A 24,452-nucleotide genomic window follows, 5' to 3' on the forward strand; every position below is an offset into this window, starting at 1 on the left:
CAACAGCTGTGCATATATACAGAATTTGGAGGTATAGTTGAACACTCAAACCCTTGAGAGAGGGGTGAGGATAATAATAATGTGTTGTGAAGCCAATTAAACCAGATTACATGTGTCCAGTGGACGTGTGTATGAAATGGACAGCTATGTATGAGCAAATTTTTTTTCTGGGAATAGATTACCCTTTTTTTTAATTTGAGAGTGGGATGTTGGGGAAGGATAGTAGGTATATTTGGGGAGGTAGGATGGGATGGAAGACAGGCAAGAGAGACAAGACAGCATTCAGGAGCGGCATATGACACATGTTGGGGGTAAACACCTTGGACGTGGAGGGGTGTTTGGAAATCGGAAGACCATGATCCCCCAAATTGAAACAGTGGGACTGAGGTCCCCACCCATGGGCAGTTACTACTGCATCTTCATGGCCCCGAAGGTGGCTGTGGTGGGGACTGAGCAGTACGGGCAGGCTGACCCTCTAATTGTGCCACACAGCCCTCAGACTGGTGTAGCAGATCTGCAAACCCTTTTGGAGCTCGTAATGCACCAATCCCTGGACCTGGCTTTGGGTGACAGTATCCTGTCCATGCCTGCTCCCAAGGGAAGGACGAGTCCCACCCCCTGAGGCAGTTCCACCTGAAGGTGGTGCAGGACCAGTGGCCGAGGAGGTCCTTGGGTGGGTCCTAAATGTGCTGGGGACCAGTGCCATGGCCAGATGAGGTGGGAGAGGTGGATCTGCTGGGACCAGCCTTCCCAAACGCGCTATGGTGTTGCAATTTTAGAACATATGTGGATTAGTAATAGTCAACAAAATCCAGGATTAGTTATAACAGCATGCATAGATATTCCCATTAAACCAAAACAACAGATTTTGAAAAGTTGCATAACAAACAGAGCACATGCATATATGGAACCATAGTGGCCATTACAACGGCAAGCAGGTTACATTGATAGCAACAGGCCACCAATTATATTATTTCAACATGGAACATTAATAGAAACAAATTTCAATATTTGTTGAACAATAGAACATATGTCCCAACAGTAGGTTTTGTGTAAAACGTACCCATTGATTTGTGTGTTTAGATTATTGTTGCAGATATGGTGGGGTGGGGGGGCATGTCAGTTAACAACTTGTATATCCTTGCAGTACTCACAACTTTAATGATCATCGCTCTAATCATTACTCTACAGTTATTGTTACAATACCCTATGGCCTTGGCTTGGCCAGTGGTATGTTTGTACACAGAGTGTAATTAAACCATCTTATAGCTACTTTCTACTTCTCTTACCTGGCAGACCTGTGAGTGGAATGTTTGTTAACACTACCTGAATATTTTTACACAAATTCCAAAAATCATATTTTAAATTATGCATGCAACTTATTATTACTCCCAGGATTCAAACCATGTCTGTGTCTGCTAAAAGCACAACAATTTGTTTTTCATCAGAATGAGCTATTTAGCAACTACTGTGTTTTTCTTCTGTGTTTTCTGTCTAAATCTCTCTCCGTTGTACAATCTGGCCTTGTAATTACAACATTCTTATGCAGACATTCCTAGACATATTGCTTATGTAACACAGTGTAGGAAACATTGGTTAACACAACATTACTATTCAGATATCAGATCTTGGTGAATGCAACATGTCAGGCCATACAATACCAGAGTAAACACAACCAATCCAGGATTTAGACCTTTATTGCCAGGCAGTTGCAGTTCTCTTACCTGGAAGACCTGTGGGGGGAATGTTTGTTAACACTTCCTGACTTTCTACACATATTCCCAAAATCCTATTTAAAATTATGCATACAGCTTACTACCACTCCCAGGATTCAAACCATGGCTGTGTCTGATAAAAAGACAACAATTTGTATACCATCAGAAGAAGCTATCGAGAAACTGCTATTGCTTTCTTCAATGTTTTCTGTCTAAGTCTCTCTTGGTTGTATAGTCTGACCTTGTAATTACAACATTCTTATACAGACATTCTAGACATATTGTTATGTAGCACAGTGTGGGAAACCGTGGTTAACACAACATTACTATTCAGATATCAGATCTTGGTGAATGCAACATGTCAGGCCATACAATACCAGAGTAAACACAACCAGTCCAGGATTTAGAACTTTATTGCCAGGTAGTTGCACTTTTATTTAAATATGACCTATATGGGACTATTACTGTCATATTGTCTGGTTTATTCAGTACAAACCATACACATATTTTATACTGCCAGGTGACATTTTACTCCTTTATACTTTTTTGGTATGGCTACTACAAGCAGGATTGTTACTCACCAGCCTTACGACTCAGCCTTTGCAATCTGCTGGTGAGGGCTTCCTGGTTCACAGCCCACTCAGCTGGAGCTGTAATGAAAATAGAGAAACATTTATGTATACCTATCCATCACATACACAGGCTGAACTTTGGTAAACATTTATTGCTATGAATATTTACACACTGCTGGGACATCTCCCCCCTCTCTCTTGCTTCTTGGACCACTGTTCCAAGAGCTCCATCTTCCTCTGTTTCAAGTCAGCATAGTGGTGTCAGACCTGCTCATCAGTTTGAGGGATACCAGTGGCACTGGTGAGATCACAGGCAAGTCTTTCCCTGGCTTCTGCTTTATATTGGGAGCCCTGGTACTGATCCTGCAGCAGTCTCACATCATGTTTTTTTACCAGGAGTCCTACCATGACCTTAGACTCCTGTATACCCTAGCGCTGCACCTGAAAGTGTATGCCCTCTTCAACACCTGCCATACTGCCTACAGTGGAGAGCTAGAACCAGTTATGAGCTGTATTCCCACCTGTGGGGTTTAAATATGGCCAATTTCCCACTCTTTGCCATGATTGGATGGTTTTGAAAATGCTCAGCTAAGCTACGGACAAACCTGCTTAGCTAAGGTCGGCAGTGCTTAAAATGGCATGTTCAGCATTGCTTACCAATGGGCAAATCCACTTAGCTTGGCTATTCATTGCTTAGTATTCATATGTACACAATGCTTACACCCGGTCAGCATTGTTGTGAAATGCTTAGTAGTGCTTATGTTTTATTAGATTGGACTACCACCTGTATGGGATTGATTCATCATTCATTACATAATATACATTTATTCATCTTCCCTGACATTCCCCAATGCGCTGTGATTAATTTATTCTTGTGTGAATAAACTGTATGGGGCACTTGTGTTTATATGGGAATTTCACTACTTTATTACACTGACACCTCACATCTGGGCCTAATATACTACACTGGTTGACAAAAATAAGTTACTTCCTACATAAATATACAACTAAATGTAAATTGTAATGTTTACACATACAAAATGGAATTGGCTTTAGTGAGGCTTGACCCATGAATGACTACATGCAAGGCATACACGCGAACCACTACAATATTGCTCTCATGTATCTGCAGCATGTCTATATCTTTTTAACTTATCCTTATGTTTCAGCTGGGCTAAGCGTAGCTAAGCAACGACCACACCTGTGCAGCTATGCTTAAACTTTATTGAATATGTGAAAAAAATGTATTTGTTGTGTATTTACTTTGTACCCTTCAGAATATCCATGCTAATGCAGAACCTGTTATTCTATCAACTTTTTGGCTTTGTACGGACAATTGTCCCTTATGGCTTTGTCCAGATTCCTTACTCTGACCGGTTGGGAGGTGTGCTCTATGTGCTTCATACCCTGCCAAAAATTCATGCTTATGCTAAACCTGTTATTCTATTAACTTTATGGCATTGTAGGGACAATTGTCTCTTATGGCTTTGTCCAGATTCCTTACTCTAACAGGTTGGGAGATGTACGCTGTGTGCTTCTTACCCTGCCAAATATTAATGCTTATGCTAAATCTGTTATTCTATCCACTGTCTGCCTTTGTAGGGATGATTGTCCCTTATGGCTTTGTCTAGATTTCTTACCCTGATGGAATGGGGGGTGTTACGAGCATCCTCACTCATTTCACATTGCCGTATGGCAATTCTAGTGTACAGGGAGTATGTGTATTGTGAGAACACTGCTCTCAGACTCACCCTCTGCACTTGTACACAGAACTGTGTCCGTTATGCAGCACAACAGCATGCCTTCATGAATATGCATGGCGCGCTGCCATGCTGCATGGGAATGGTCCCTTTCGTGCAGGAATAAGCTATGTCTGTACGGAAGTTTACTGAATCCTGGGGAGTGTCTTGACCAATGGTTTTAATTATAATTTAAGAGAATGGAAATAAAATATTACAGGATGTAAAATTGATGCAAGGAATAATAATATATAAATTTTGTGTTAGGAAAAGATACAAACTGTACCAATTATAGGGGCAATTGACAACAGAACTTTTTTTCCGGAAGTGATGACGGAATTAGAAGAGCAAAGAGACATTTCAGGAATTATATGGGCTGCATTTGTTGAAAATATTGATATAATAAAGGAAATGTTTTCAAATCGCAAACATTAATGTCTGATAAAAGTGTGAAGTTTAAAACTATGGTAAATCAGTAATGGAAAGATCATTATAATATGTATACTTTTTATAAGGCATGGAGGAGTGAAATATAGCACTAAAGACATATTAGAATTGTTTAAGAATTAACCGTGATAAAAATATAAAGAACTATGAATTATTAATATGAGGTCTTGTAAAGTTTTAAGGAAACAATATGACACAGTGATTGAGAAAGGAAAAGTAAATGCATGAATTAAACCAATAAAGAATAAAAATCAAGGTTATTGTTTAGGGAAAGATTAAAGAGGCAATACTCGTTTGTTTAATCATCTACAGAATGTGGAGAATGATACAGAAGTTAGAAGTGTTGAAGGGGAACTACGCTGGAAGCAGTTCTGTGCCATGGAAATAATACAAGAACATGAAGAACAAATGTACATAGAGGTGAGGGAAATGAAACATAAATATCTGAAATACAGCAAAATGAGTTGGATGAAGAAATAAGTAAAGAGATGTCTTGAAAAAGTAAATGTGAACAGTTTATTCTGGGTCGAAAGAACTGGATATGGGTTTATGTAAACAAAAGAGAGGAAAAGAGATTTTTTTAGAAGTGCTTTGCACATTGATACAAAAGAGGATTCAAAACTATGAAGTAGGCAGAGGCATAATAAAACCTGAATGGGACTGGTGAACTGGTATGTCTGCGATTCAGAGAAAATAAAGGAAAGATAATTTTACTGAGCAAAGTTGTAGATAGTAGTATTACAGTAAGTAAGGAGGAAAATTTGTAGTATGTGATATAGAAAAGCATTTAACAATGGAAATCATAAGCAGTTGTGAAAAGTAGCATGAGTGTTTACAACAGGAAAAAAGCTAGTTCAATTTCTGGAATCCTCATATGGGAAGATAGAAGTAAGAGTCCTGATGCATAAGTATTATAAAGGGTATAATACGTACTGATATATGCAGCAGTGGCATGATACAAGTAATCCTCCCTACTTTAGATTCCAGATGTGCAATACAATTTTGATATGTCTTTCTGTGGTCTGTTACTTACATCAAATTGTTCATGCTCTAAACACAACTCATTGTGCATTTTGGCATGAATCCCTATTACCTATAAATACAAGTGCAGCCTATCGCAGGAATGGAGATATGTATGAAGAATAAGAAAAATAGCAAAACACTTAAAATAAGCATTGTTTCAGGCGGGCATTGTACCTTTCATGTAACCCTCCCTTATTATATTTTGTTATATATTTTATTATCCCAAGGCTCTCTAACTCCTGGACAGTGAGATCATTTCTAAAACATGAAAATAATGATTTCTCTTTTTTATCACAACAAATCACTGTTAAAGACAATTAAAATAATTATTCTAAGCCTAAGCAAATTTCTGGAAAGATATTCTGTGACATGGGCTGTATTGTTCAGTCATTGTCTCCCACAGGATCATCTGTTAGATAAACAGGTGAGGTAGTTCTCCAACCCAAGGGGTCAAGCTGATTATTGACTGGCGCGTATGGTATGGCAAGGGCAGAACACTCATGGAGAGTAACAGGCAGACAGGGAGATAATAGTAGGTAGGACTGATGAGAGGAGAGTTGGCCACTGGTGTGGTCAAGCAGGGTAAGGAGTAACTAGGGAAGAATATCTCAAGGTGAGTTCAAAATGTGCTCAGTATCATTCTACAAAAGATTTGTTGTTGTGGTCAAACTCCTACCTATCTACTCTGATTGCTGTCATAATTGCACAGTTTCAGTGGTCCTTGGTGCAGCAGATTTCTCAGCAGACCAGCTTTGGGAATATTGTCAAAGGAGTAGTATGGGATGGGTAAGAGACTTTAAAAAAGTACAGGTCAGAACATAGATGCTAGATGGTTGCTAGGCTTGGCATGGAATGCAATGCCAGTCTCCTACCACTAAGGTGGGAATATTTGGGACACCCCAGCAAGAATCAGGAATTTAGGGAAAACATATTTTCTAAGAGCACAGTAATATCAGAATCTGTGAATAGGAACCTTATGACATAATTGCCCAAATATCCAAAGTATTAGGATCAGAACAACTGACTGGATTCTGAACTTCATTGAGGATACAAGGCTGTGGAATAGGAAGCCTCTCTTGTACCAAGGCTGGAAAGATAATACTTCACAATGAGTAAGCTACAGCAAGGACAACTAGTATGTGTACTAGAGATGCAAAGACAGATTTTGATCTGAATGGAACAATGGTAAAATGTGGTAGAAATTAAGTTGTTACATACTAATAAATATGAATATGTGGCTGTAAATTATTATACAGCACAAGACAATTAAGTATGAATAGCCAACATATATATGTAAAAATAAAAAAAAAAGGAAAGAAAAAATACAGTTTGTATATATGCATAAGTATCCTGCATGATAAACATGAGTCAGAAGCCAAGAAGCTGTGATTATTTTATGGGAGGGCAATGACATAGACAATATGAAGTGAATAGTCATGTGATGACCAAATACTACAAGCTAATACACCTACAGAAGTAGCAAACCAGGCAAATATCACTTGAGCAGCTCAAGGTAACTCATCTTTCGTGATATGCCAAAAACCTTTTGCATCCAGTATGTCATACCTCTCAGCTTCTTTGCTCAAGATTTTTGAACAAAGCCAAAATAATAGGAGGTCAAAAGCCAAAAATCTGGAGCATTTTTTTTTTAAATTATACTCTAAGTCACTTAAAAATTAATAGAACAACTGGTTTTGCATCAACATGCATATTCTGAACAAAAGAAGCATGAATCGTCAATCTGTAATGTATTGCACTACTGGCTGACAGTAATCCTCAGTAGTTTAGCAGAAAATCAAACATTTTATGAGGGGCAGGGCACAAATATGTCGCAAAGTCAGGATCCTTCTGTGAACAGTTGAGAGCTAAGAGTATGTGAAGTATTCAGATGGTATTGCTTATAGATACGTCTTCAGGTACATTCTACTGTAGTTTGCATTTTAGGCATTGGTTTTCATTTTGTCTGTAGTGATGTAAGGTCATCTCTCACTTTCTGCTGTCATTATGTATTTAGCATTCACCTAATAGTCACCTGGTATGAGGAATATTGACAACTGCTTTTTACTGATATTCAGTTCATGCATGCAATATTATTCTGCCCTTTTTATGTGTGACTAAATTTGACATGTACCTGAACATGTGCTTACAGAGTTATGATGTCAGTTTTGCATGATTGTATCAAGCTGCCACAGCCTATCTCTAATTGCTATGACATTCCTCAATGATGCACATGAATTGCACTCCTCTAACAGCAGTAGCAGTATACGTGCATGTGTATGTATGCAAAATGTTCATATGTGTGTGTGTGTGTGTGTGTGTGTGTGTGTGTGTATGTGAGTCTATTTGAATCTAAGAGACAATTAAAGTCTTAGACTTTTTTCCCACCTGTATGCTACTATAAATTGTCATTGAGCATGTGTGAACAACAACTTCACACCACCTTGAACCGTGCTTTCTGTATATATGTGTGTGTGTGTGTGTGTGTGTGTGTGTGTGTGTGTGTGTGTGTGTGTGTGTGTGTGTGTGTAAGTTTAGGGAAATGCTCATGAATTAAGAACAAAATCAATGTGGTTACATATCAGTTCTGTCAATGTGGTACTTCTTCATCTGTACATAACTTCCCATGGTATATCTATTCTGACTTTTTGCCTTCTGCTGAATCATAAGTATGCCCATGGTTTTATATACTGAGCACTTTTATACCAGACTGCATGTTGCGCTAATTATCATGTCCTCCATGTTTATAGTCTACGTGCTTCTTGCTTCCTTATTGCATTTTTCTTGTCTGCTGCTGTTTTGATAAAAGATATTCTCTGCAGTTGTTGGTGTTCCAATTTACATCCTTCTGACTGCACGTACTGTTGTGACTATGACAGGACATCTTATATCTTCTTCTAATTTGTAATGGCATTTCAGATTTTTCTTCAGTATTTTATGTGGATATGTGACAGTTTCCATCTTTTTCAGTTTTTTTTTTCCATTCTATTTCATACAACAGTTAAGAACTGTGCAACTATAAGAAGTGGTTTGTTTTTATTTTATGGGATCACAGATGCATGCTCATTAGGTTTTCAATCTCCACACACCTTTGGAAATTACTTTTCTTCTTGTCATGATAACTGGGCTTGATTCTTAGAATATTTTGTATGCTTAGCCTCTCAGTTCTATCCTGCCACATTTTGTGACATCTGTTTACTGTAATTGACAAAGATGGCATTTACTGACCACTATCTAATTCTGACTTAAATCTTTTATTACAGACTTTGTTCAGCAGTCTGTGCAGCTCTTTTATTTTATAATAAAAACAGGAACATTTCTGCTTACCAAATATACTGCACTGCTCTTTTATTGCAGAGTTGACCACTTAGACATTCTCTCTCTACTAAATCCTTAAATCTTACATGTTTTGCCAGCTGTCTTGCATATCCATGCCTTGTTTTTTTCCTTAAACAATATCTAACTGCAATATATTGATCATTTAGCTAGTGCAGTTTGCTTAATGTTATATTGTCAGTGATATTTATGTGAGTCATAAGTCTAAACCTTGTTATTTCTTTCTGATTCTTTATTTTATTAGCATGTGCAATATCAACTAACTAACAGAATGCCTACTGTGTGAACATCAAAGAGATGTGTGAATCTGTGATGACTGCATTGCTCAAGGGGGAAGCTGACAAAGTTCCATTTAATCAGCATTATTGAAAAATTATATGCTTCTTTATCACAGTGCAGTGCTGCTGGCAAACAATACATTATAATGTTGCTCTGGAACCCAGTGTAATAGGAAATCTTTAATTGCTTGACATAAAACTTACTGTACATCTTAAAGTTCAGCGTGGTAAAGTATATGAAAATTAGTCATTTGATGTGTCAGACTTAATGTTCTCTGCAATTGTTTTGAATCCCCAAAGGAGTGAACTGCTGTGTGTCTTGACAAAAATAACACTTAGCAAATCTGATTGACACCTGTCAGCTGTCTCTCAAGGGAAGTAGCACACATAATTTATCACCACAGTAAATCATTTCAGACTGATGTTTACTTTATATTCAAGGCAGCATGAAATGAATAGTTTAACAGCTTGTTTCCCTAAAAATGGTTAGTGACCTTATTTACAACATGGTGTACTGAATCTCATTAAATTAGATGCAGGTGTATAAACCTAATGCCATTTGTAATTAGCATCAAGCTTCCATAACCAGCTACACAAATACACACACACACACACACACACACACACACACACACACACACACACACACACACACACACACATATATATATAGAGAGAGAGAGAGAAAGAGAGAGAGAGAGCTATAGAGAAAACATAAGTGCAAGATTGCAAGATTTTATGAAGCACTGTATCGCATCTTATAAAGACTTTAGAAATAAGATTGCGGATTACTTTACATCACCTTCATCTAGAGCAAAATATTTTATGTTTTCCATGAACTTTTGTTTTTCTCAGAAAATAGTTTTCTGCCAAAGGTTTTTGTTGTCATAATTCACAGATCAATAAGATGGGATATTTGCTGAATGGCATTCTTCTAAAACTTGTTATAATGACTGAAGACAAATTTAAGTAGGCATAAACAGAATGTTTAGTAAAAAAAAAAATGCTTATTTCATAACTAAACTGTGGTCTTTTTATTGAGGGATGACCCTTCAGAGCCATGTTTAACCTTTATCAATAAAGACCCATTAGCCCTTCTAGTCAAGTTTAAATGTATATTTTATTAATGAAAAGAATATCAGGATATAACTTTAATCTGATTGGTTGTGCCTTGTCTAAAAGAAGGCACAATTAGTTTGGCGTATGCAAGGAATCCGTGGAATGAATGGTACAGTCCATTCTTGATGAAAGAAGTCGGGTGTTTATCATCTCCTTACATGTTGACACATACTGTATTCTCTTATGAATCCAGCTACATAGCCTATTGGATTGGGCATAGTCTCTTTTTATCTGTGCATTCCTCTGAGTAGAGGTAGGCTTCCACTAAAGGCCAGAGGCTTACCAATATTGTGCATATGCATAGCAAGCTCATATGTCGCCTTGTCATATTTCTGCATTTAATGTCTAAGGTTCATCTGCACTTAAAGAAGCCAACATTGGGTCATAGTCATATCTGTTTGTGGGACTGTAGGGCCTTTGTGAAGTGACAGATCACTAGAAAAAAGTCAGCTAAGAGTCCACTTCTCTTTGTCTAGTTTTGTGAGTGTAGAGTTAGTTTGCCTGACGATAGAGCGTCCAAAACCAAAAACACCACAACACAACAACAACCACACACCTAAAACCACACCCTACCACTAACCCACACCCTACACTAACCACTGACCCACTACCCCTAACCCTAACCCCCCCGCCCCTAACCCAAACCCCCTGACACCCTCATCACCACTCATCAATCCCGCTACTAAACCTAATCACTACCCTTGCCCAAACTCCTAAACCCCTAACCCCACCCCACTTAACTTACCTTACCGCCACTTAACGTCCCGTCACTGCGTTACACTTACACAGCCTTTTTCCCATTTCGGCATCCTCGGCCGGTGCTTTCATCCGTCCGGGTCGGTCTTCTGCTTGTCGATCTTCTTGGTCTCGTCGGCCGGTCTTTCTGCGCTGTCGATCTTCTGGGGCTCGCGATTTCAAGTGAGGTAGAACCCGGTAGAGACATCAATTTCTATAACTTTTCTACTTTCATCTACAGTCATAGTGATGGTGGAAGGCTTGCAGTCTGCAACCTGTTGACTTATTAAGTTATGTGAGTATGGAGGAGTTCTGTTAGTGGATTGCTGCTGAAAATCTTTAGTCGTTATTCCTGGTGGCTTGTGGAGTGCTGTTTATAACCTCAGCATATGTTGGTTTAATGTGATTTTGTGTAGGAATGTGTAAGTTTATGTGCCATTTATTATCCATCCGTGTAAGAGAGAGAGTGGCCTCTGAGTTATATCGATAATTACATTTGTCATAAATCATACCATGTCAGTCTAGTATTAATAGGCTGGTGGTGAGCATTAGGCAATTCATACACCATATGAGAATTCCAAATGGAATGAGGCTGGCTACAGAAGTGGTAGAGGTACATTGGACTTCCATGTTTACTGACTGGGCCACATTAGCAGGAGGAAGAATGCCAAACTGAACTAACATAGATATAAAACCTAGACATAATGGTGGCTGAATAAATCATACTGTGGAGGGAATGTATTAGTTGATTGAAGATGCCCTAACACTGATTCAACAACTGGTTGATCACTTGCTGAAGAGATTAGATAATGCAGTCTAATCTGAGAGTGGTCCACAGCCAGAGGTGCAGCTTGAGTGGGGAGAAGGGGACAGCCACACAAGGCTTAAGGTGTCAGGGGCGCAATCAGAAGATGCTGATTGAACTATACTGCATTACCAGCCTTTGTATGCCCGTAAAGTAATGAATGACTTTCTTGCTTTTGCAATACTGTTAATAGCACATAGCACTCAAAATTGTTCATAAGAAAGGAAAACCAAAATTTCTTACTGGATGCATTCCTCACTTTATTGTTTGCACTTATGTACAAAGCACATTTATTTGAGATGTATATCCAAAGTGCAAAAACATTTATTTGATATACATATCTAGTCATATTACACTAAACTACAAGAGAGTAACAAAACACCATTCATCCACAAGTAGCAGGAATAACCAAGAGAACCTCAAGAAACTAAAACAAAACCACCAATTCACTTGGGAAAGTCACTAGGAAAAAAAGAAGAATGCTCCAACAATAAAACCACAATGTTTATTAGCAGTAATATAAACGCTTAACAGTCTCACTATGTTTTCCTCCACTACTGCAGGACTTCTTCAGATAACAATAAAGAATTGAAGTGATTTTTATTAATGCTTTAAATGACATTTTATATAACATTCTATTAGGTACTCACTAAGACTGTTAATCATGAGATTATTACACATATATATTTTTACAACATCGGGGTTTATTCCTTTAGGCATGCACACTCTTTAATAATTATTTATTGTAGAGGTTTCAATTTAAAATTAATTTGATGACAATTACATGCTAGCCTTGTTTTAATTAGTGAGGAGGGCTATATAAGGGGCTGGATTGAAGTCTTAATTTTATCTCAAGAAGTCCTGGAGTGGTGGACGAAAACCCAGTGATACTGTTAGTAAATACATTGTGGTTTTATTCTTGGAGAATTCTTCTTTTTTTCTACTGACTTTCCCAAAACACTGTTCATGTTTATGTTCATGTTCTCGATTCCCTCTGCATGAAAAATGTATGCATAACATCTATATAGCTTTACCCTCTGTCATAAAAGAATATACTGGGGGGGGGGGGGGCAACCTGAGAAATTCTCTCCACCAGCATAAATGGACTAATTAAGCAATAACCCACTCCTGGGTGTGGATAATGCTGAATTTACCCACGGTTGGCATGGTTTGGTCATGAGGGTGAAGCCCAAGTGGCCAAACAAAGACAACTGTGGGTAAATCCAGCATTAACCACACCCAAAAGTGGGTTATTGCTATTATACAATGACATTATTTAAGAAAAAAAATACTTAGTTTTCTTAAATAATGGCATTGTATAATGCCTCCTTGCTGCCCTTCCTCAGCTGTCCAGTATTCTGTGGCAGTTCTGATGTACTGCGCATATGTATGCTTATGCAGTACATCAGAGCTGTGGATGAAAGCAACGGAGAAAGCAAGATCTCTGTTGTTTTTTAGAAAGTGTCTCGCTGTGTTAAAGGAGTTTAACATAGCGAGACAGCTTTAAAAAAAGCAATGGAGAAAGTTCTATTGCTTTTTTTAAAGCTGTCTCGCTATGTTAAACTCCTCATAGCGAGCCACTTTCTAGAAAGCAATGGAGATCTTGCTTTCTCCGTTGCTTTAGAAAGTGTCTCGCTATGTTAAAGAAGTTTAACATAGCGAGACAGCTTTAAAAAAAGCAACGGAGATCTTGCTTTCTCCGTTGCTGTAAGAAAAAAAAAAGACTTATACTAATGAAAAAAGTCCAGGCGACCGGACCTTTTTCCATTAGTATAAGTCTGATTTAGAATGTGCACGCTGACCAATCAGCGTGCACGTTTTGAAATATTAATGGGGGGGGGTTCATTGTATAATGCATGTTAATCCATTAGTGCAATGGATAGAACTCTGATTCAGATACAAGGTAAATCCACATAGAGGAACACCTCATTAGTAGCTAATGTCCATGTTTCTGAACTGAGCACTGCTCTGTCAGACTTGACCATGCTAGTTTTATCCCTACCACCCTATGCATTACTGTAGCACAAGTACCTTTAACACACACATACATCCCTACACACACCCACAAACAATCACCTATTAAAACATTCATCACATAGCTCAATGACATAACTGCATACACTCTTCCCACATAAACACATACATGCTCAGACTCACACACACAGGCACATTACCCATACTATGAAGCATGCCTGGGTGTTTCCTAGTTCACTTCCCCCTGCATGGTTTAGTACTGTGAATATATTCCTGAAGCTGTGATATTATTTAAAACATGAATAAAAAGTTAGTACATTACAAATTAACTGGAATGTTTACAATAATATTAGAAGGAATACCATTCAGACATAATCAATTTATTGCCTATTGTTTATGTTGTCTACTTATTTCGACCTGAGTCACACCTACTTGAATCTGCATTTGCTGACATAGACAGTCTTCAAAGTTTCCATAGCAGTAACATTCATGACCATCACATGTCTCAGTGGTTCCCTATCCATCCGAAAGTACATTGTGCTCTAATTAGTTCCTACAGCAACAATTGTGAGTCAGTTTTCCGATACACTTGCCATAATTGCAAATGAAAAACATAAGAAGTGTTTGGTAGTACATAACAACATTCTTTGCATTACAGTTAATGCTGCACAACCATATATCCTTAGTTATATACCTCACTGACTGTCTATTCAAATGATAGTGCACAATTCAAAGTTGTCACTGCAGCAGCACTTTATATTCTAGCTACACGTATTATACTGCAGTAATTTACACAGATTACTGTATAAATGCCTGTTATATAAATCTTCGTGAATATCTTGTATAGTATAGGTAAGCCGTAACTCTTTTGCTGAAATTGTTTAGCTATGACATTAGAGAATAAAGGTCATAGTTCCACATGTACTTGAAAATTAATCCAATTATTTGTCACTTTCTGGTACCTTGCAATGTATATGCACAGCACCAAGTCACACAGATATTTATTGCATTATATAAATTGGACCACTTGTATCCAAAAAGGGACGATACATTCCTTATCTCCCCTCTTCACCTTTACCGGCCTGCACTGCTGTCATATACTTTCTAATGAAAAAAAATGCTTCACACACAATGAAAATGGGGAAATAGCATGCTGGTTGCAGAAGTGATAAACGTCTTCTGGATAATAATTTGCAGTGCTGTTTAATGAATAATAGTTTCAGTGCTGCTTAATATTTGTATTGTTTAAAAGGGATTTGAAATTCTTCAGTTTACCCAAGGCTTGATTAAAGTACTAATAGCAAAAGTTGGTGTTGTTTAATGAGGAAAACATATTGCAGCATTAGGGATCAGGGCATAGAAGAGATAATTAGATGAACATAAGCCATAAGGGAAAATGTCTTTTTGGAGATAGGTGATTCAAAACAGGCAGAGCAGGCTCAGGTGTGGTATTAAGGACTGGGCATAATAAAATGTAATAGGGAGAAGAAGTTGTACTTTGGCACAGTGCAGAAAGAGAGCAAATTATATGATTCTTCCTGCAAAGGAACAATGCAAGCAGAATGCAATTGCATGTAGTACCACAGGCCATGAGCCTTGGACTGCCCAAAGTTTAACATAACTGATGTCCATTCCAGGAGATGAATAAGAGGCAGAGGATGTTGGCATTGGGCTCCTTCAAGGCAGTATGGATATGAGCAAGTTGCTATGGTGGTACAGAAGGTCAGCGTTGTTGTACAGTATGTCGTATGTGGCCATGTATTCTTCAATATACTGAATAACTATATAGAAATATAAAAATGTTTTTCCTTCAGAGAATTCACCGTTGTTATCACCAGCACTACATGAACAACACACACTATGTATGGACTTCTTTGATTCCAATGTATTGTCCATTTTAGAGGTATTAAACAGGATTGGACATTCCATACTTATTTATTTTTTCTCAGGTGAAGCACCAGAACCAGTGACATGAGGTTCATCCACAGTAGGCTTATGTTGACAGCAGAATGGATCTAGGTGATGATGATGATGATGATGATGGTAATGATGACGCCATTACTCCTGTAGTCATGTCACAGTCTCAGGATGACAGCTACGTATACTTTGGAATTCACAGGAATAGGAAGGCCACACATTATCCCATTTCCAGTTTATGGGCCATATATGTTCAACAAGACCATTCTAATCACCTTGTCCTCTAAAATCCTGCCAATCAACTCTTGATCCATAAAGTTGTAATGGTAACCCTTGTCAGTATCTTCATCTGTGAGGCAACCAAGTACCACTTTATGTACTGGGTTGCAGTAAAGCAGAAATAAGAGAGATACAGCAACACTAGAAACAAAACTGTGCACGCTTGCCGATAGTGGAGAATGGAAAAGACATGGACTCACTTTTTGAAAGGCAACTATATACCCCTTTGACACACATAATGCTGAAATTACAAAAAGCAGGAATACAGTCTAATTAACATAGTTTAGTCACACCTTTTGCACACATTTCTAATTTATATTGCGTTATGTACTCTTTTATTTACAATGTTTTTCCACAACTTGCAAATTATGTCACAAACTGTATCTCACTTGCACTTTGTGTGCAACCAGCCCACATACTCCCTGCATTCCTGCTTAGAGAATACAAATACTCCCCTTGATATGATGGATATGTAGGTCATTTGGCCATTCTTCGGCATAATAAATATAGTGTAAAGTACTATGAATATGAACTTGTACCACATTGTTGAAAACTGACTATGTCATTAAAAGTAGAGTACATGGGAATTTCACACTGGCAAATTAAATAATCACAGCAACAGTTTCTCAGTATAAAAAAGAGTATCCCAGAATGGTACATTTATAAAGTTAGTTCCTCATGAAAGGGGTATTGCATTATGTGGAATAGAAGACCATGAAGCAAAAATTAAGGGCTGGCCCAGTCAGAGCTAATCTAAGGATTTTTACAGGAAGACTTTGGTTCATTTGGGGACTGACAGTGAGGCTTAGAAGAGTCTAGAATCTTTGGAGATGGAAGTGCATCACAGGATAAAGGTCAAAGCCGTGGGGGAGAGTTGTTGTTGAGACTAGGGTCTATGGAGAAAGATATATAACCTGGGGCAATCATTCAAATTCAAAGGTTATAACTTAGAAGTGTCTTGGCTGAGCATCTGACCTAAGACTTTAACCTGAGAGAAGTTTTAAGGAATAGTGAACTTTGTGGAATGAGCTGTTTTAAGATGCTCCTTATTTTGTGACTTTGCAAAGGCAAAGGAGCCAATATTTTAATTCAAAGAATCAGAAAATGTGAGTTTCTCTTAATTTCATCATAAATCCTGCATCTTATACAGTTTTATATAGTTCAGAAATTTATTTATTTATTTTGCAAGAGTCTGACAGGGCTGTTGCCCATTTTCAGCAGAGGCCCGGGGAGAAAATCTCCAAGGAAAAAAGTACAAACTTACATTATTTACATATTATATGTAGCTTATTACAAAGCAATATTGGAGAGATTATACTAACCAAGGAACAGACATTAATGGTTAAGACAAGCATTTACATACAATGATTAGAACAAACTTCCTAAGAGTTTCATATGTTACGTTGCCAAGATGCAGGTAGATATAAATGTGTATGATACAAAAAATGTTCAAGTAAGTAGTTAATGAGTTTAGTTCTAGTAAAGAGCTACTTTTAGAATCTGTAGAACAGGATTGAGACAGGAGGGTAAAGGAATTACATAGGCGGAGAAAGTATGTGGTGGAAGCCATGTATCAAGAGTAGAGCATTGGGTAAGGATAGGGAGGAAGCACTAGAAGAAACAAGGTTAGGAGAATGTATGGTTTCAGTCTTTTTTAATTTCTCCAAATCTTTTGGGTTTCTAATACTATTATGGGAATGGACCCCATTCCTAAGTCAAAGTACAATGAAAGATCATGAAATTAGTCTTGTTTCAGCCTTTGATATCAGCCAAAAATGCTCTTCACAACACTCACAATGTGCCCAGTAATGACTCTTTCTGCAATTCATACAGGGTTACATGGATTGGTAATGTAGATTCCTTTTTATATGACCTGATGCTCCAAGTACTATTGGAACTGTCTGGGTATCTTTTTTCCACATTGCTCTCATTTCTGCCTGCAGATCCTGATATTTTAGGACTTTGCGTTTCTCTGTATGTAAGATGCTGTAGTCACTGGGTGTAGCAATTTCAATGATCAATGCTTTTGTTGGACCACTATATCCAGTTTTCTAGCATCTATCTTTTGAACTGTTGGTAGTGGGTGATCCCATGTGATATGAATGTAATAATTTTCTATGATGCTTTGTGGATCATGTTTCCAGTGTTTTTCAGCCACATCAATGCCATAATGTTTGGACAATCCCCAGTACAACAGTCTTGCCAGATTATTATGCCATTCAGTATACAGTCCTTCTGCCATTAGTATGTCACAACCAGCAACAAGGGATGCAACGGTTTCCAATTTGGTTTTACAAAACCTAGATTTGTCTGTTTCTCCCACATGTTCGATGGACTTTGTAAACCAGCATGTACATAGCCCACTGTCTTGGGCTGCTGATATTAACCTTTCATCTCTTGGTTTGAATTTGCCTCTCCTTAACCATTTCTGCATTTTTTCCTGATAAACATGAAGTTCCTCCAGAAGTTCTCTATACTTGCAAATATATTTATGTTTTTTCCACATTTCTTGCCTTCTCATCTGGCCTTCACCTTATATCATTTATTTTATTTTTTGGCACATTCAGTTTCTGCCTGATTTTTATCTACTTCTGGTTTGATTTCCATTCCTACTTGATGCTGATATGCTTCTGCTGAATTAAGCAGAGAAGTCATCTTAGATTTATCCTTCTCATGTTTCAAAGCCTTTACTACATTTGGGTCTTTTGACGTCAGTAGATATGTGTGGAGTCCTACAACTGCAGATCCATACATATATCAATTTCAAGGAGGCCCATCTCTCCTTTGGAACAGGGAATATATCATCTCGGTATACACTGATTTTTATTAATCATTTGGTGAGCATGAAGCATCCTTCTTGTTTCCTATCTAATCTATCTAACATGTTTTGGGGCCAGACAATCACTCCAAAATTGTAAGTTAGTACAGGAAGAGCAAATTGGTTTATAGCTTGGAGTCTGTTCCTAGATGTCAATGCTGTGTTCACAATTAATTTAAGTATTCTAAAGTATTCCTTACTAAGTTTTATCCACATTTGTTCATGTTTTATTGTTGATCATTCATCAATTCTTAAATATTTATACACTCCCTCTTGCTCAAGTTCTTTTATATCATATTCTTGGCCTAAACTGGTGTTTTCCTGGTGCTGCAGTTTTCCTGCTTTAAAGGCTGCTTTTGCACACTTATCAAGACCAAATAACATTTGTATATGATCTGAAAAAGTTTTGATAACCTGCATCTCTGGTTTTGGTATCTCATCTGATGAGGTATACAGTTTTATATCATCAACAAAGAGAAGATGAGAAGTCTTTGCACTTTGTTGTTTTTAGGAGCCAAGTTGTAGTCATGGCCTAAGTTGTTAAGTAAACAGCTTAATGGGTTAATGGCAAAGCAGAATAGCAATGGTGACAAAGAGTCACACTGGAATATACCCCTTTGAATTTTTATCCCTGGGATAATAATCTGTCCTTTATCGTGGCTTAATTGCAAAGTCGTCTGCCATTGCTTCATGGTCACTGTAATGTAGTCAATCAGTGTAGGGTTTATCTTATACAATTTTAAGCACTCTTTTATCCAGGAATGTGGGATACTATCAAATGCTTTTTTATAGTAAATCCATGCCATACTTAAATTCTTCCCCTTTTTACAGTTCTCCAGTATGACTTTATTTAACAAAAAATGATCCTTTGTTCCATATAACTTCATTTTATTGCCCTTTTGTTCTACTGCCATAATTGAGTTTTATTCTAAATGGCTATAAACTCTGTCAGCATCAATTCCCATGTATAGTTTATATGTCATTGGAAGGCAAGTTATTGGTCTATACTTTTTTAGTGTAGCTTGCAGGTTCACTCTTATGAAGGAGCATTGTTTTGCTTGTTGTTAGCCAGGTTGGTGTCTGTTCGGGTTGTGCATATAAATAGTTCTTACTTATGGCTAAATCCTCATGCAGAGATGTTAATACTTTTAACCAAAAGTTAGTAATGCATCTGGGCTTGAGGTTTTACAATTAGTGGCTTTTCTTAAATTTGCCTCTATCTCTCTGGCTGTTACTTCATCCCATTTGATATCCTGCACCTCTAAACTTCTTATTCTTTCTTTTACTTATTCTATGCATTTAGCATCATTGTTATGTTCCACAGGACCTTCATAGATATTTCTCCAAAATGTATCTACTTCCTCTTTTTTGGTGTTTTTTTCAATTCCTTTTACCTTATTTTCCAATTCTCTGTAACACTTTTTTGAGTCATCAATCAATTAATTATTTTGTACTTTTCCTTTATATTTGTCTGTGTTTCTTCTAAGATTTTTCCGCTTATGCTGAAATTTTTAGTTTGTTATTTGCGATATTGCATGATAGATCCTGGTCTGTTCTAATACTGCACATTGCTTCAATCACATCTATCTTTCTGAGTATTTTTGTTGATCTTTTCCCTCTTCTATAGTCTTCTAAGAGTGATACTTCTTGTCTTAGTTGCTTTATATTTTTCTCTATTCAATAACTCCATGATGGTATTTGATTTCTCCCCTTCCTTTCCCTCACTACTCTGTGTTCTTGTGGTAGAACTTTATCAGTTATTAATTTAGCAGCACAATAATATATCCTGTTTACTTCTGTTATATCACATGGATCTCTATGGGCAGCTCTAATTACTGCATTCATTTGTTTTATCAGAGTGCTGACTTTTTGGGTTTTATTGACCTTCTGCAGTCTATTTCTCTGATTGATCTAATATATTTATCCATGTCTATTAAATCAGGTAACTCTACTCTTAGCTCATTTTCTTCCAAACTGTGAGCACATCCCTTGTTTTCCATCTCCTGTGGGCATTCTATAAAAAATTCTATAGCATCTTCCTGTGGCACTTTCTCTTCAATTTCATACTGTGCCATCTGTTGCTCTGTCATATGGGAACTCACTGAGCTGTCACTCCTCAGCATTGACTGCATCAGAGTTTCCACAGCTTTCTGTTCCTTTCCTTGCTGTCTAGCTTCAAGTGAACATTTATACTGGTTTCCTGAGGAAGGCTCCATAATATCTTGATATGGCACTTGACCAATTGCTTCCTGTTCCACTGGTTTCCCCTTAATTTGGATATGCATTGCTCTATCCTGTGCTTTCTGCATTTGATTTTCTACACCGAATCCTTCACTTTGTAGGTACTCCATAACCTCAGTTGCTATTTCTTTAACTTTTCCATTACTAATCTCCTTTTTTAATTTTCCTCTTTGTCATCTTATTTTTTGTATTGTAAAGTTTTCCATGTCCAGATTCCTTTGCCTGTATTTCTCTTCAATTATCTTTGGTGCTGCTTATTTTGTATTGCTTAGTTTTGCTTTCTCCTTTGCATAAATATTATATCATATTAAAACTGTTTTTCTTTCCCATGTGCATATTTCTTATTCAGATGTTTCCTGATCTTCCTGTTTCTCCTTACTTTGGGAACTCACTCCATCATGCTGTGATGTAACTGGTATTAGAACTTCTACACAAAATCCGTCTCTTCACAGGCACTCCATAACTTCAACTTCTATTTTTTTAAATTCTACTTTACTAATCTTGTTCCATCTTTGTGATGATATTTTTTTATTGCAACATTTTCCATATCCAGATGCCTTTGCCTGTATTTCTCTTTGAATATCTTTGGGGCTGCCTTCTTCATATTGATTAATTTGGCTTTCTCCTTTCCATAAATATTGCACCATATCAAATCTGTCTTTCTTTCCTATGTCCATATTTCTTTTTTGTATTTTCAAATATCTCTAGGTTTTGTTTATATTTTCGCACTTCCTCAGATGCTTCTTTGTCCAAACAGATCAAAGTTTCTTGATCTATACACTGTTTTTCACAAATCTGTTGTATTAATGAATGCATGTTTTCATTTGAAGCTTCTGACAGTTTTTCTTACAGAAGTATTTTTCTCTCCTCTAATTTCTCTCTTAATCATTTTTTATATCTTGTGTCTGGAAATTCTGTGCTTTTTGCATAATAGTCACAATACATAATTGTTTTCCTATCCTCAATAGTATACTCTATCGCCTTTATGGCTCTTTTTTTGGCCTATCAGTTTTTGTGATTTTTGTAGACTGCTACTTCTTTCTACAACAGGGGTGCCATCTTCCCCCTGGGCCTGGCCTGTCCCCATTGTATGAATGTTTCCATATTTTGAAGATCCTTTACTGTCATTTTTTTCCAGTCCTAACTCCAGTGTGCCTTCCAGGATTGGACACTTTTTTATCTTGGCTCTTCTGCACCCAGCTATCTCTTTTCATTTTTGATCTACTTTAGTCCATGATATATGCTATATAAATACAGTCTATATATCAGTGTCGCCTTGGTGAGATTTTGTGAAAACGGGGTCCACCTCGTGAAGATACTCACCAAGACTTGAGGATGAATTCAATTTCAGCACTTCTCCTCTCCTTTGCTTGCTGACTTTTCATCTCTCCATTGATAGTAAGGAGTAGATGATTATGTTGGAAGGAGGTAGTAGTAAGATGAGTCAGAGGTAGCAGAATGGTAGGTTAAGGGATATAAGAAGATAGGGCAAAGTGAATGTGAGGTATTCTAATTAAAGGTAAGGTGGGCAGAAAGAAGAAGGATGTAAGCTTTACTGAGGGTTAAAGGGGAGAACAGGGAAGTAAAGAGTATTGAAAAGTTATATCTACTGTTCAGGGGGGGTAGAGAAATATAGACGTGAAAGGCTAATGTACAGGAGGACTGGGATTAGCCAGGAGTAGAACATGAGCAAAGCCAGGTGTTGATTAGAAGAGTCTTATGCAGTTTTGTGAACTGTGTGGGGCAGCAGTTAAGATGGGTTTAGGGATAGTGTTTCAAATTCTGGAGACATAGTTAGAATAAAGAGTATCCTCAGCATTGTTGCTAGATTTTGTGACTTATAGTACAGATTTGTTTGAGGATTTTAGGACCCATTTGTTAGAATAGGGTTGAAGTAGGTTTTGAAGTGCACGGAGTTCATCAGGTTTGTGTATCACACTGTGGGCAGTTGCAAGCTGGGTATAGGTTAAGTAGTTGGGTAATTCTAACCAGAAGAGTTGTCGCAGAACAGTGCAATGGTGGAATCTATGTGGAGAGTTTGTTGCAACTTTGGCTATTTTGTTGTAGCAAGCTTCTAGTTTTGCTAAATCTGTTTTCTTTAGGGTGGTGAAAACTGGAGAGGTGTAAAGCAGAGTAGAGTGTAGGTGGGTTCTGGCAATAGATTGTCTAATAGTGTTGGTGAAGTATGGTGTGATTATTAGAAATAATTGAGGTAGTTTTTTTTTAATATTATCTTCACATATTTTAGTAGGGTTGAATGGTTGTATAATTCGTTCATTCATCTTCTCTTATATATTTTTTTATTTTGGATAACACAAACTGCCTAACATGTCTAGCATGTTATCCTAATAACCATCCGTAAAGTCCAATGTGTATTTGTGCAAACAATTATCTGGTGATGATAGGGCTACTTCCTTTCAACATAGGTTCATAGGTTCATAGGTAGGTACTAGGCCATCTGCCCGAAGGCATTTTTAAGCCTAGCCAGAGTGTGTCGGCTTTCACTGCCCCATTGATTAATTAACTGAGCCTCTGTTAAGCAGAGCCAATGAAGTTATCACAGGGATGTATTTTCTGTTACCCATCCACTCGTCAAGGGTTCTCTTGAAGAGTGTTAGTGAGGGGCTCTTTCTAATGTAGTTAGGAATTTTGTTCCAAAGCATGGGGAGTCTCTGTGACAGGAATCTATCCCTCCAGCATGTTCTATTTATTGTTGTGGTGAGGTTTAGCTCATTAGAGCGCATGGCTCGCAGTGACTTGGATTTTTTTAGGTGGAGCATGTCCATCAATTCTGAGTTGGACATGGCTTTGTAAGTCAGGCAGAGATCACCTCTGAGTAAGCAATATGTCACTGAGTACAGCCGGAGATTTTTCAGTTGGGCTGCATAGGACATATGTTTGAGGCCAGTAATCCTCTTGGTGAGGTGCTTTTGTGGTCTTTCCAGCTGTTGGAAGTGTCTTGTGAAGTACACCCAAATGGTGCATTGTACTCTATGATGGGTCTGATGAGTGACGAGTAGAGGGGCACTATAACCTCTTTATTTTTAGATGTGAACCCCTTAGTAATTAGATGGGCCACGTCGAAGGATTTCCTAACTACTTTGGCAATATGATTGTCAAAGGAGAGATTACTATCCACCTGGGTCCCCAGATCTCTTATTACCTCTTTTGTATTAAGAGGGCTGCCGCCTATGTGGTAATTCATGGGTGTTTTGTTTTTCCCAAATGGGATGACTATGCATTTTTTGGCATTTAGCTTGAGGACATGACTTTGACACCAGGTGTTTGTCTCAGTAAGGCCTTTTTGAAGGATGTCCGTGTCAGCCGGAGAGTTAATTATGTCTCCCAATTTGCAGTCATCAGCGAACTTGGTTAGTCATAGTCCTCCTGTGTTTGCCTGTACTTCTGAGAAATATATGCCAAACAGTAGGGGTCCTAGAACCGAGCCTTGCGGGAC

Source organism: Protopterus annectens, chromosome 1.part0 (assembly GCF_019279795.1).
Source record: "Protopterus annectens isolate FY-2018-M chromosome 1.part0, PAN1.0, whole genome shotgun sequence".
Taxonomy (NCBI): Eukaryota; Metazoa; Chordata; order Ceratodontiformes; family Protopteridae; genus Protopterus; species Protopterus annectens.